The sequence below is a fragment of the Camelus dromedarius genome, chromosome 2 (genome assembly GCF_036321535.1).
Source record: "Camelus dromedarius isolate mCamDro1 chromosome 2, mCamDro1.pat, whole genome shotgun sequence".
Taxonomy (NCBI): Eukaryota; Metazoa; Chordata; class Mammalia; order Artiodactyla; family Camelidae; genus Camelus; species Camelus dromedarius.
In genome coordinates, this window is record NC_087437.1 from 46,008,842 (window position 1) to 46,021,457 (window position 12,616).

The 12,616-nt window shown below is 39.9% G+C and overlaps 1 protein-coding gene across 5 annotated transcripts in view; it reads right to left on the reverse strand.

Moving 5' to 3' along the window:
* Positions 1-12,269, reverse strand: part of TBL1XR1 (TBL1X/Y related 1) — a 155,573-nt gene extending 143,304 nt beyond the window's left edge. For 2 of the 5 annotated variants that reach the window (XM_031451376.2, XM_031451400.2), the window contains exon 1: positions 12,060-12,269. The gene's annotated coding sequence lies outside the window, so the exon portion shown is untranslated. The remainder of the gene's footprint in view (positions 1-12,059) is intronic. The other 3 variants (XM_064492896.1, XM_064492897.1, XM_031451412.2) reach the window with 2 other exon arrangements.
* Positions 12,270-12,616: the final 347 nt, after the last annotated feature.

Consider the following 12,616-nt stretch of genomic DNA (forward strand, 5'->3'; position numbering starts at 1 on the left):
GAGAGCATGAGCAGATACACTGACTGAGCACATCCAAAGAACCAGGAGCCAGGCAAGATGGCATCATCAGTATCCGGTAAGTGATAACTAGGGGGAAAAAAGAGACCAAGGGGGAATAAATTAGAAAAAGTACATGAGTATCAGGAACATGCAGACAAGTCCACACAACACCCCAAATTCAGGTTTAACTGCTAATGTCAGGTCAAGGTGTTTGTTTCTTTTACCCTGGTTTTGAGCATATTCACTGTCTTTGCAGACACCAAAAACTGCAAACAGGATGCTAAGTTATCAAGCAGACCCTCACAAGTCTTATAGTATGAACACAATGAGTCCAAGCATCGATGAATTTGTGAAAACGGATAGATTCCTTTTCTGCTTTTGTATAGTTGGATCATCCTCAAAGAAGCAAAGGTCTATACTAGGAAACTATAACTCAGTGAGAGAGCTTCATGGGTTCAACTCAACATGAATGCACAATCTATAGTGTACCATGCACTGGACAAGATGCTGAAGATAAAGATGTTGAAATGTAGCTGTCCTCAAGGAAGGCCCTGCCTAGTGAGACAGAGACAACAAATAACCCAAAACCAAAAAGATGTCTGTGCCAGAAACAGATGTCCAGTGGTCACAGGCCAGGATGTTAACTTAAGACTGTCATAGCAATAAGCTTAATCTTCAATCAAACAGTGTAACTTCAGGCAGCGAACATGTTATGGCATGATAGTTTTTATTGGCGGAGGGGAATCAGGTTCATTTACTTCTTGTTTTAACGGAGGTACTGGGGATTTAACCCATGACCTCGTGCAGGCTAGGCATGCACTTCTACCACTGAGCCATGCCCTCCACGGCTTATGGTATGAGTTTTTAAATAGTACAAAACAACCTAACCAAATTTCTTCCCAAATGGGATATAAGAAACTTAATATTATGGTTATTGCTCTGTTAATAATTACTGCTGTTTACGAAAGGCATCCAGGGCTCTTAATCCAGAGCTGTTTGCAGATTACCTCTCCAAAAAAGTCTTACATTCACATTTATTAGCAATCAAAATTTCTCATCCTTTGTATGCATATTTTACAAAAATTGGGGCATTCAACCTTCAGGATCCTCACGGAGCGTCAGAATTTTACCTAATGACATTAGCACCAATGAGTGTAACCTATCTATGCTCTATCATTCATCATAATTTGTTTCTAATTTTGAGTACTGATTCTAAATCCATAAAGATCAAACTCCTTTGAACCAGTCTTTTCTGAATCCAATGAATAATGAAATTCTCATTACTTATAAAATAAAATCAGTTTAAAAGTTTATAAAAGCATGTTTATAAATGAAAGAGTATAGAAAATGAGTGTGTACCACATATTAAAGTAAGCATAATTCCCTGAACACTTACCTCAGTATTTCTGCACATACACAAATCCTAGGTTCTGTCAAACGTATTTCCTAGTGAAAGTCCAAGTCAAAGTCTTCAGAATGTGTCTAACATGTGCATCTGAAATGACTGATCCATCCAGGCAGTGTTCACTGAGAGCCAGAGCAGTGCTGGATCTCTCAGAGACTGGAAAAAGGAGTAGAGATTCCATTCCAAACAGCAAAAAAGTTTTTTTTTTAAAGTACTTAACTTTTTGTTAAAACAGCTTATCAAGATGTGACCAAATTCAATATAAAATATTATTGTAAAACAACCTATATTATCAGTTCTACCACAAAGCTCCATAGTACACATTCTTATGTGAGCAACAAAAGCTCAATCACCAAATGTAGTCACCAGCCCTCCGAACTGGGAATGCTAACCATCCCACTCTGCGCAGTTGCCACAGAAAGCCATGACGGTTTAGAGGAGCGGCGTCACTTTTCTGCCTCTCGCTACAGCTGCTGGTGCTTTTGTTAGATGCAGCAGCAAGGAGTAGCTAGCATTTATTGAGTACTTCCTATGTGCCAGCCCTATGATAACTACCTTATGTTCATTCATGTTTCATTACTCACAACTGCTCTACAAAGAAAAATTCCCATTTGCCAGAGTGGAAACCAACTGGAGTGGTTACATAATTTCCCAAAACCATACAACTGATAAGTCAGGGAGACAGGATTCAAACCACCTATGCCTGGCTCAGGAGGCTGAGTTCTTCACAGTAATACCCTACAGTAAGAGTTTACCACCAAAGATCAGACACAGACCCTACCTAGTCCTCTGATCACCAAAGAGAGATGCACTGCTCTCAGGAAAGGCTAGGGTCAGGTCACATTGTAGCAGAATTAAATGCACAAAAATGGAATAAGAATCTGATACACCTATCTCCTTGGAATCAATAATACATACATCCAAATTCACAAGTCATGTTAGGATCAGTGCAGTATCACAATCTACAGTTCCACAAATCCCATTATAACAAAGACTACCATAATTATTGGAACTGACTACAAAACTATGAGAACCCTCATTTTCACCTGATTTCCAAACCCTTGGGAAAACAACACTTTGTGAAAGCAGGCAACAACTATGAACTTCTGTACAATCATCTCCTTTTACAGTTTGCATCGAGTTAATTTCTAATTATCAACCTTGGATAGGACTCGAAAATCACCAGTTCACTATCACTAAATACTTCCACTGGTCTGATGACCCAATCATGAAACAGAGCCGGCACATTTTAATCATATTCAATGGCTCTAATTCTGCCAACAAATCTGAGAAATAAAAATAAATGTTTGCAAAAATATACAGTTCCATCTCTTCAAGAACTGCTGAAAAACATGGGAGAAATTAACATGGTTTTCTCTCTTCTTTTGACATAGAAAGATTAAGAATTCTTAACTGGATGTCTTGCTTTTTCACAACCCTTACTTTTTTTTTTTTTTTAAATGGTTAATACTAATATAGTAAGATTCAAACAGTTCAGAAGATGATATGTGAAAATAAATTTCTCCTACATCTGATGACATGGCCTCCCCACCCCAACCCCACCCCAAAACCACTATTACTAGTTTCCTGTGTATCTTCCTGCAGTCACCTTGAGCATATAAACAAACAATATATACACAAACATACACACTCCATCCTGTGTATCCTCCTTTCCATTCCTCTCCCTCTTTTTAGGCTGAAATGGCAGCAGACTATACAGGATCCTCCACCTCCATGTTTTTTTCACTTAAGTGTATCTTTGAGAAGATCCTATAAATACTAACAAGAAAGCCATAAACATCAAATCTAAAGAAAACTGTAAAGAAACAATTTGCACAAAAGATCTCTCACCAGGTGTTAAAACTGGTGACCTCTGCTGGCAGGACAGAAGGAAATCTAAGGTCAAAGAAGTAATCCCCATGAGGGTCTGTTAGTTTTTGCACAAGAATAGGAAAACTATTTCCCTGATAACAGACTGCACTCCTAACCCCAGTCTGTGATCTCTCAAATGTATACTGCTTACTAAGGAAGATAAAGGTAATTTAGAAAAAAATCCATCACTTCAGTGGGTTAAAAACTTTTAAGTACATAGCATATTAATTTTTAAATAAAAAGGTGCCAAGAAACATCACTACAGATACAAACAGCATCTAAAATTCATACATGAATGATAAATTTTATCCTATAAAATAATACTTATACAGAAAAATATTAAGGAAATTCATTATCTATTCCCATTATCTTATTTCAGAAACTCAAAGTAGATAACCCAATTGCCTTACACTGTCAGTTAATGGCATCTGATAGCCACAAAATAGAAATGGAACAAAATTAGTATACACTCTACCCAACTAGCCTGTTCAAATTAAGGAGAAAAGCATAAAACACCTCTCCCTAACCCATAAGCTATGTTCTATTAGCAGCTGAAGGTAACCACCAAAATACGCTATTACTACTAAACTTCCCTGGTAAGGTGTTTCCTTATGCTAATGTCAAGTACTTCCTATTATTCTATGCAAGGCTGTGTATTTTCAGTCTTTAAATACCCTAAGCAAATTTCCCATGTAATGTCTCTCAAAAAAAAAAATCATTAAATGACAGAATCTAAGAATTTTAATACAGGAATTCACTGTATAAGTATCAGGAGAATGACAGAGCAAATTTTAGGTAGCATTTCATTTGATCCTCTTATACATTTCTAGAAGCTAAATAACTCATCCACGTAACTATGGCTTTGCAAAAAATGGTAAAAATTCACTTGGTTAATATTGAATTAAATATTCAATTTAAAGCATTATAACGCTACCCACCATTCAAGTTGATAAGCAGTAAGAACAAAAACACAAACATCCACTTAGCACCTTGTGACTGGATAAAGATGTGGTATATTTATACAATGGAATACTATACAGCCATAAAAACCGACAACATAACGCCATTTGCAGCAACATAGATGTTTCTGGAGAATGTCATTCTAAGTGAAGGAAGCCAGAAAGAGAAAGAAAAATACCATATGAGATCACTCATATGTGGAATCTAAAAAAAAAACCATAAATACAAAACAGAAAGACTCATAGACACAGAATACAAACTTATGGTTGCCAAGGGGGCGGGGGTTGGGAAGGGACAGACTGGGATTTTAAAATGTAGAATAGATAAACAAGATTATACTGTATAGCACAGGGAAATATATACAAGATCTTGTGGTAGCTCATAGTGAAAAAAAAATGTGACAATGAATGTATGTTCATATATAACTGAAAAATTGTGCTCTACACTGGAATTTGACACAACATTGTAAAATGACTATTACTCAATAAAACCATGTTAAAAAAAAAAAAACAAACACTTGGCACTGTTATGATGCCTATTATTTAGTGTGCTAACCAGGACACAACGCAAAAAAAAAAAAAAGAAAGAAAAGCACTGCCACCAATTTTGATCTCCAACAAAATAAAGATATCAAGATGTAGATTGATGTCTAGTTCTTAAAAAGTAAAACTCTTCACTGTTTTTGTTTTAAAATAATTAAAAATTTAAACCATCTCCTTTACTTAAAAAAAAATAAGTCTGAGAGTCCAGAGTACAGTTTCATATAAAGAATTATTCTATTAAGATACTGGAATGACCATCTCTGACCCTTGGTCTCCATGTTTTATTGTTTTTTTTTTCTTTAATTCTACTTTCTGAAACAAACTTTCAACAGATAAAGAGGAAAACAGGCGGCAAACTCTCCAGTTTAAACATTCAATACCCATTCTTCCTCATTCATTCTTCAAACAATTCATTTCACATAAATATCTTCCTTAATCTGGGCGCTTTGTTCACTGCAATTTAATTTTTGATCTTTCAGCATGACACTTATAGCTTGAATGTATTCATTCTGAGTTCAGAATCTAGGCTCTCAGAAAGCAGGGTAACGTCCAACTCATTCTGTTTGATGCCGAAGCTTACATTTTAAAATTCTAAATATGACAGAATACCACATCAGTTGCCTTTAGAATTGCCCAGGCTGTCTGGAACTGATGTAGCACACCTTTACCATAAGAACCTACTGAAGAGAGACAGCTACAGTGATGTTCCTCTGGTAGATTAAACCCACTTACACTGTATGATAGATGCACATTAATATATTCAGAGCAACGGCTCAGTCGGGACACCAGTGTGGTCAGAACACTGTCAAACATCCTGAGAGCTAAAAACATAATTTTATTTAGACACACTACAGAAAAAATAACAAGCAAAAAAGCCCGAGGGTTAAAAAATAAAATCCAAAATTTTAAGTTTCATAATAACTAACACAAATATAACCAGATAAAGCCAACTTAGTGTGACATGATTCCCAACTAGACTAGATTTTTCACTAGTACTGTGGCTACTATTCCAGGATTAAGAGGCTAGAACTATCCATTTTAATTCCATTGTAAGTGTTGACTAGGTTTTTTTTCCTTCCTTGTCAACACTAGCAGCATCAAAATTCAAATTAACAGTCAAATGTGACTACAGTACTTTAACCAAAAACAAAGTGTAAATGTGACTATAATATAACTAAACTTTGAAGGCCTAATTCAAAAAGCTTCTGCCACATCAACAAGCATGAAACAGGACTGTCACTGTTCTTATTTTAACATGGGCCCTCAGAGAAAAATCCACTTTATCATGAAGATAGTATAATACAAAAGTCAAGGATTCTGCTAAATACTATGAGGAAAATGTCCTTTCCTTAAAGAAATGTAGCATGCAGCTGAGGCAATGTGACACACACTCACAAAACAGTAAGTAGTTATGGAGCTTTTCTGATATTCCTTAAAGGCAATGGAACCTCAGAGAAGAAAAATATCCTGAGTCAGGATGGCCAGAAAAAGCTTCATGAAAGAAGTGGGACTGAAACTAGGCTATAAAAAGGACAAAGGGAAGGAACAGTACATGCAAAAGCAGAGGAGTAATGAGTACAGCAAAACTGCAGAATCTGATAGGTAGGCAAAAATCCCCATTGGAGAAGAATGGGAAATGAATCCAAACAGGTAAAATGGAGCCTTAAAAGCCAGACCTGATGCGCATGAACTACATCCAGTTGGCAACGGGAAGCCATTACGGGTTCTCTGGCAGGAGAACCGACATGATGAAGCCAGTACCTTAAATAAACTACATTATCAGTAGTTAGAGACAGGATGGAGAAGAAAGGCTACTCAGGGCAACTTACTAGAAAAGTAATGCATTAACCCCAAACCTAAAACCATTCATTCATTCTTTCCTTCACTTACTGAGAAAACAGTCTGCTAGTTATGAAACACTGGCCTAGAAGTCAGCCACACTGGGCCTAAATCCCTCTGCACCCTTTACTACCCAAGCGTTGGTTTCCTCACTATTAATAATCAGGATACTCAAAGGAAACTCTAATTTGAAAAGACACGTGCACCCCAATCTTCATAGCAGCACTATTTACAGTAGCCAAGACATGGAAGCAACCTAAATGTCCATCAACAGATGACTAGATAAGAAAGTTGTGCTATATATATACATATGGCACTACTTATATGTGTATATATAGATATATATAATGGAATACTACTCAGCCATAAAAAAATAATGCCATTTCCAGCAACATGGATAGACCTAGAGATTATCATACTAAGTGTAATAAGCCAAACAAAGAACAAATAATGTATATCACTTATATGTGGAAGTGCAGAAATTTACTTACAGACTCACAGACATAGTAAAAAAACTTATAGTTACCAGAAAGAAAAAGGGAGGGGAGGGATAAAGTAGGAGTCTAGGATTTGCAGATACTAACTACCATATATAAAATTGAAAAACAACAAGGTCTTACTGTTTAGCACAGGGAACTATATTCAATCTGTTACAATAACCTATAATGGAAAAGAATATGAAAAACAACATACATGTATAACTGAATTAAAATGCTGTACAACAGAAACTATCAACATTGTAGATCAACTATACTTCAATTAAAAAAAAAAAATCAGGAAACTAGCCACTCAGATTGTCACAAGTACCTGTCAAAGCGTCTTCAGAGTCCTGACGCAAAGAACTCTAGTAGTAGTTAACATTACCGCTGAATTAAGAATGGTTAAAAAAAAAAATGGGAAGGGATAAGATAAGGCTCACAGACATTTCAGAGAAACAGAACCTCCAAGAAGAACTGTCTTGACAGCAGCTGAAAATATAGAACAAGAACACATATAGATGAAAGGTTGTGGCTAGAGAAAACAATAACCTAATTAAAGTAATCACTCCAATTTAAAAAGCAGATCCTAGATACTGCCCAATCCAGCCTCAAAAAATTAAATCCCTTTTTACTTAAAAATAGTTGGAAAATGTTTCAAATGGTGTGCGCAGACTTCAGAAGTCCAAGCCCAAGTAACAGAAGAACAGCAACAAAGGCACACAAAAGACCCACCACTGTACCTATGACAACCGTGGAACTTGGTATTGTTCCCATTTAGTGTTAAAATCCAACCTAATTCTTCAAGGAAGCCTTAAGTCACAGCTTTAAGAGTAAATAAATTATGCTAAGCTTATTTCAACTATTTTGCCCAGGAACTCAGGAAATAAAATTGCCAAATACCTTCTATAACATTATGCCCCTACTTAAACAAACAACAAGCAAATATAATACAAAAAAGCAGACTTCAAATCCAAACCTATTATCGTCCTAAACCTACATTTCCCAGATGCTTGTCACTAATGTTCTCAGCAACTTTACATACAATTCTCTTAATCCTCTCAGCTCCTCAAAATGGACTGTCCCATTACAAAGGAGGAAAGTGAGACACAATGGGAGTTATATTCCCCCTAGGTGACAGAACTAATAAGGGGTGGAGCCTGAGTTTGAAATCTGGGACTTCACCTGAGAACCCCGAACAGAACCACTATGCTGCAAAAAAAGACTTTTATGATTTTACTTATACAAGTTTTGGGGAATATGTACTACTCTGAGGTACTCTTATTTGCTTTTCCTTCTTAATTGTAGGCATGGAACCACATTTTCTTATTTCTGCTGGCAGCACATGGACAGGCCACAACATCACTGTCAATCTTAAGGTAGGAAATACAACAGCTGACAAGACTGCATCTTACTAAACAGTTTCAGAGAATTAAGCACAATGATATTTGAGCCCTATGAATTTCATTTATCCACGCAATCACTTGACCCAGTTAGTAGAGATCCCAAATACAGAATTATAAACTTGATCAGAAACAAGAGTTTTTGCAAGAACGTTTAGACAAGACTGACAAAACAGCTGGGGAAATGTGGCACAGCTACAGTCACCTAGAAAGAACATGGACTAGGGCTCAGACAGACCTGAGTCTGAATCCCAGTGCATCACTTGATCACTCTGTGGCCTTGGACAAGTTTTTAATTTATCTGCACCTCGCTGTTTCATCATCCACAAGAACCCAATACTACCCATCTCATAGGATTAGCCTGAAGTATAAATGACATCTCACACCCATCCTAGAGTATAGCCCCAGCAGAGTCCCTTCCCTCCGACTCTTGTTAACAGGGCAATTAATGGTACTCTTAGGGAGTCCAATCCCAGAGGTGGTGAACAGTAAACCTCTCCAGCATCACCTCTCTCACACGGCTGTTTTCTTTTTTTTACATTCAAGTATCTGCTGATGATAGAGCAGGAGATACCACCATGGTGGTCTCCAAACCAGATCAAATTGTACCAATTCTTCACTACACATCCCTGGGGTCCCAGCCATCTGTACTATGGGGATATATAAATATCTCGATGTTAGCTGCTCTATCTTTTGCATTCCAGTGACTTCTACTGTAAATGTCATTTGTGAAACGAGTCGAATTCCATGTACTAGAAAAATACAAAGTCCAAAACAGTGCCAATATTTCTATCATCTCTCTCCCTTGACTTACTACCATTCACATTCTTCTCAATTATTTTTATATAAATAACACAAAAATTGAACAAACCCAGCAAATTATTTCTACCAACTTCAACAAAATGTGTCAAGTCAGAAATTCTTTGTAGTAATAACTTCTGTAGTAAATTAGAGGATTCCTTTGTCAGCTACTCAAGTGACAAGTTTGTACTTATATATTTCATTACTATATAGGAACAAATGTATTTGTTCAACAGGTAGTCATTCAAAAGGTCCATTAGTCACATCTTTTTATCAGTAACCCCTATGTTTATATTAAGGTCTGCCCTTTCTGCTTATTAGCTTGAAAGGTTCCCAGGACACAGGAAGTAGTTATTTCTTTTTCTTTTGATAGGCATGTATCATGGTAATCACGGTAAATCTTAATTAGATGTTGAGAACACAGGCAACAAAAAGATTCCTGGACACATGTAAAAAGTTATTAAAATATTTCACACTTCTTTGAAGCAACCTATGCAAAAATACAACCTTCACAAGGAGCCACTCCATTTACCACAGGTGTCTCCCATAATAACCAAATCTGGTGTATGTTGGGAGAAAAACATAAACTGGTGGTGAGCTTTGCAATAATTTTTACACCATTAAAAGTCCCTTAATTAAGTTCCTTAACAGTTAAAAAATAAACTTTTTCCATGTACATATTGTTTTCATTCTTACAGTCTAATATTTAGCCCTCTAGGTCTGATTCTAACTATCCAATGGAAAAAAAAAAGGAGTTATTTATGGATTTAATGGTTGTGATTACATGTATCACACGGTGCATGACAGCACAACTAGGGGAAAAAAATCATATTCCAAAGAAGCAGGAAAACCTTGATTTAAGAGCAAAAAGGAACAACGAATTACAAGCACTCTCAGGCATACTTTCTTCCTGCTGCCCCTCCTCCACAGGTAAACGCTGACTATTTCTAGAACGCGCTCAATGATAATTTCCGAAGCTGGCTTGCCATGAACTCCCATGATACTAACCAACATACACGCTGTTTTCATGGAGACAAAGCTGCCCTATTTCCCTAGACTTTAAACTTACTAAAATGATGAGAACATACAGTCCCACGAAGTCAAGATTGCTAAAATACACCAATGCAGCATGGATCTTATTTAACAAAAATGAAAATAAACCACACTGAGAAAACCAAAAAGTCACTCACTGTATCTTCAACGTGTAATCAGGATTTTTCTTACAATAACTTTTAAGTAAGTAGATAAAAATACCACCAGGCCCTTATATTATCCAATCTGATAAAGGAGTCTTCAGGGGGAAGAGGGGGGAGGGAAACGATTACTTAATTATATGGGGGAGGGGGAAATCAAACCATTCAGACTAAAAATAACCCATCATTCCACCCATATTTTATTAACAAGCTTGTTTAGATCAGCATTAGGGTCTTGTTTGGAAAACAAGAAAGCCAAGAGTCAACTTCCTTCAGTCAACTGTAAATCACATAGGTGCTGAAACTCTTCACCTTGGTGCCCGCACAGTCCACGGTTTTAAGCAAAACTCCAGACACCGAGAAAAATCTAGTTTTCAACTAGGTTCCAATACTTTTGTCATTTGTAGTCACCAAATTATTTTCTAGAATGTTATTAGATAACCTAACAACGGGAGCAGCTCTTAAGAGCCATTACATTTTACATGAAATACACCATTTCCACAACCTAAATTTATTCTCGGTTGCCACTGCAAAGTGATGCCTGTTTCAGCAAATTAGGAACTTCCAAAAATACTGAACACGTTACCACATGCATGGCTTCCCTCGAGCTGCCATTTCAGATTAATATTTCACTTAAATAAAAGCCTGCTTCTGTTCAAAAAATGACATCGGTTGCAAAGAGGAAGTTACCGAGAAACCACCCTCACAACGTGGCCTTTACACTGTCAGAAAATAATGTGACTCTGAGCCACCCAAAACTTACCAGGAAGCTGGCAATAACTTTGCCAATTCTACACTTCTGAACCCAACTTCAAAGAAGCTCTATCAAATACCTCCTCAAGACGATAAAAAGCACTAAGTTACAAATAAACACGTCCCGGAGTGCGGCCCCGCGGCCGCGCGCCCCTCCCCCTCCCGGGACGCGCGGCCCCAACAGCCGCCCGCAGCCCCCGCACGCCGGCCGGGGTCGCCGCGCCAGGGCCGGGGCCGCGCCGGGGGAGGGGAGCGGATTTCCATCGCTGCCTAAGGTTTAACAAAATAACGTGCACCCAAAAAATCCCTCTCCTCTGCTAAAAATAGGCTATAAAGGAGTCGGCCTCATGATGGCTCCTTGATTCAGTTTGCTGCAAATTCTTTCCTGAAAGCCTCCCCCTACATACATACATACACACACACACACATATACACACACACACACACACACACAAAAAGGGGTGTAAATGCACGAAGGGTGGAAGAGGGGGAGAAGGCCGAGGTGCACATTTCGGGAACAACAACATAATAAGGGTGAGGATCCCCCGGGACCGGGAAAGGGTAGGGGGTGGGCAGGCACGTGAGCATTTCAAAGAAGCCAGGGAGAGCAAAAAGGGGGGATGGGGCACCCTAAATGCCTTCCCTTCCTTCCCCTCCCCCACCAAGCCCCTGGCTCCCTGAAGGGCCAAGTTGAAAAATGCATGTTCCACGGCGCCCATCCCCCCGCGGCCCGGCGTCCCCCGGCCTTCTCCGCCCGCGCCCCCCGCCACGGCCCGCGGCCGCCCCCACCTCGGGGTCCGGCCCCCGGCGCTTACCTGGGAACGGTGGCCTCCGACGCCGCTCCCCCCTCCCGGGAATGGAGGCACAAGGAAATTCCCCTCCTCGCCGCCGCCACCGCCTCCAACCACCCCCAAAATAACCCCTCCGGGGGGTGAGAGGCAATTATAACCCCGGCGAGCGGAGGGCGCGGGGGATGGGCGCCGGGCGGGCGGGGGCGGGGAGCGCGGCGCGGGTCCCCAGGTGGCGAGCGGAGGTGCTCCCGCCGCGGGGGGAGGGGCGGGGGCGCACGCGGCCGGCGGCGGGGGGAGGCGGCGCGCGGGGGAAGGGCGCGAGCGGGGAGAGGAATTGAGGCAGAAGGTAAAAGCTGTTACTAAGGGAAAGAGCCAAGCGGTTCGGAGCAGCCAACGGCTCAGACACTCAACACTGGGGAGAGAGGAATGGGGACCAGCCAGGCACAAATGAGCTCGCTAGGCCCGCGGCGGCGGCGGCGGCGGCGGCGGCGGCGGCGGCGGCGGCGGCGGCCGCGCAGCAAAACAAACCCGAGCGGCCTGCGCCGGGGGGGGCGGGCGCGCGGGGGAGGGGCCGGCGGGGG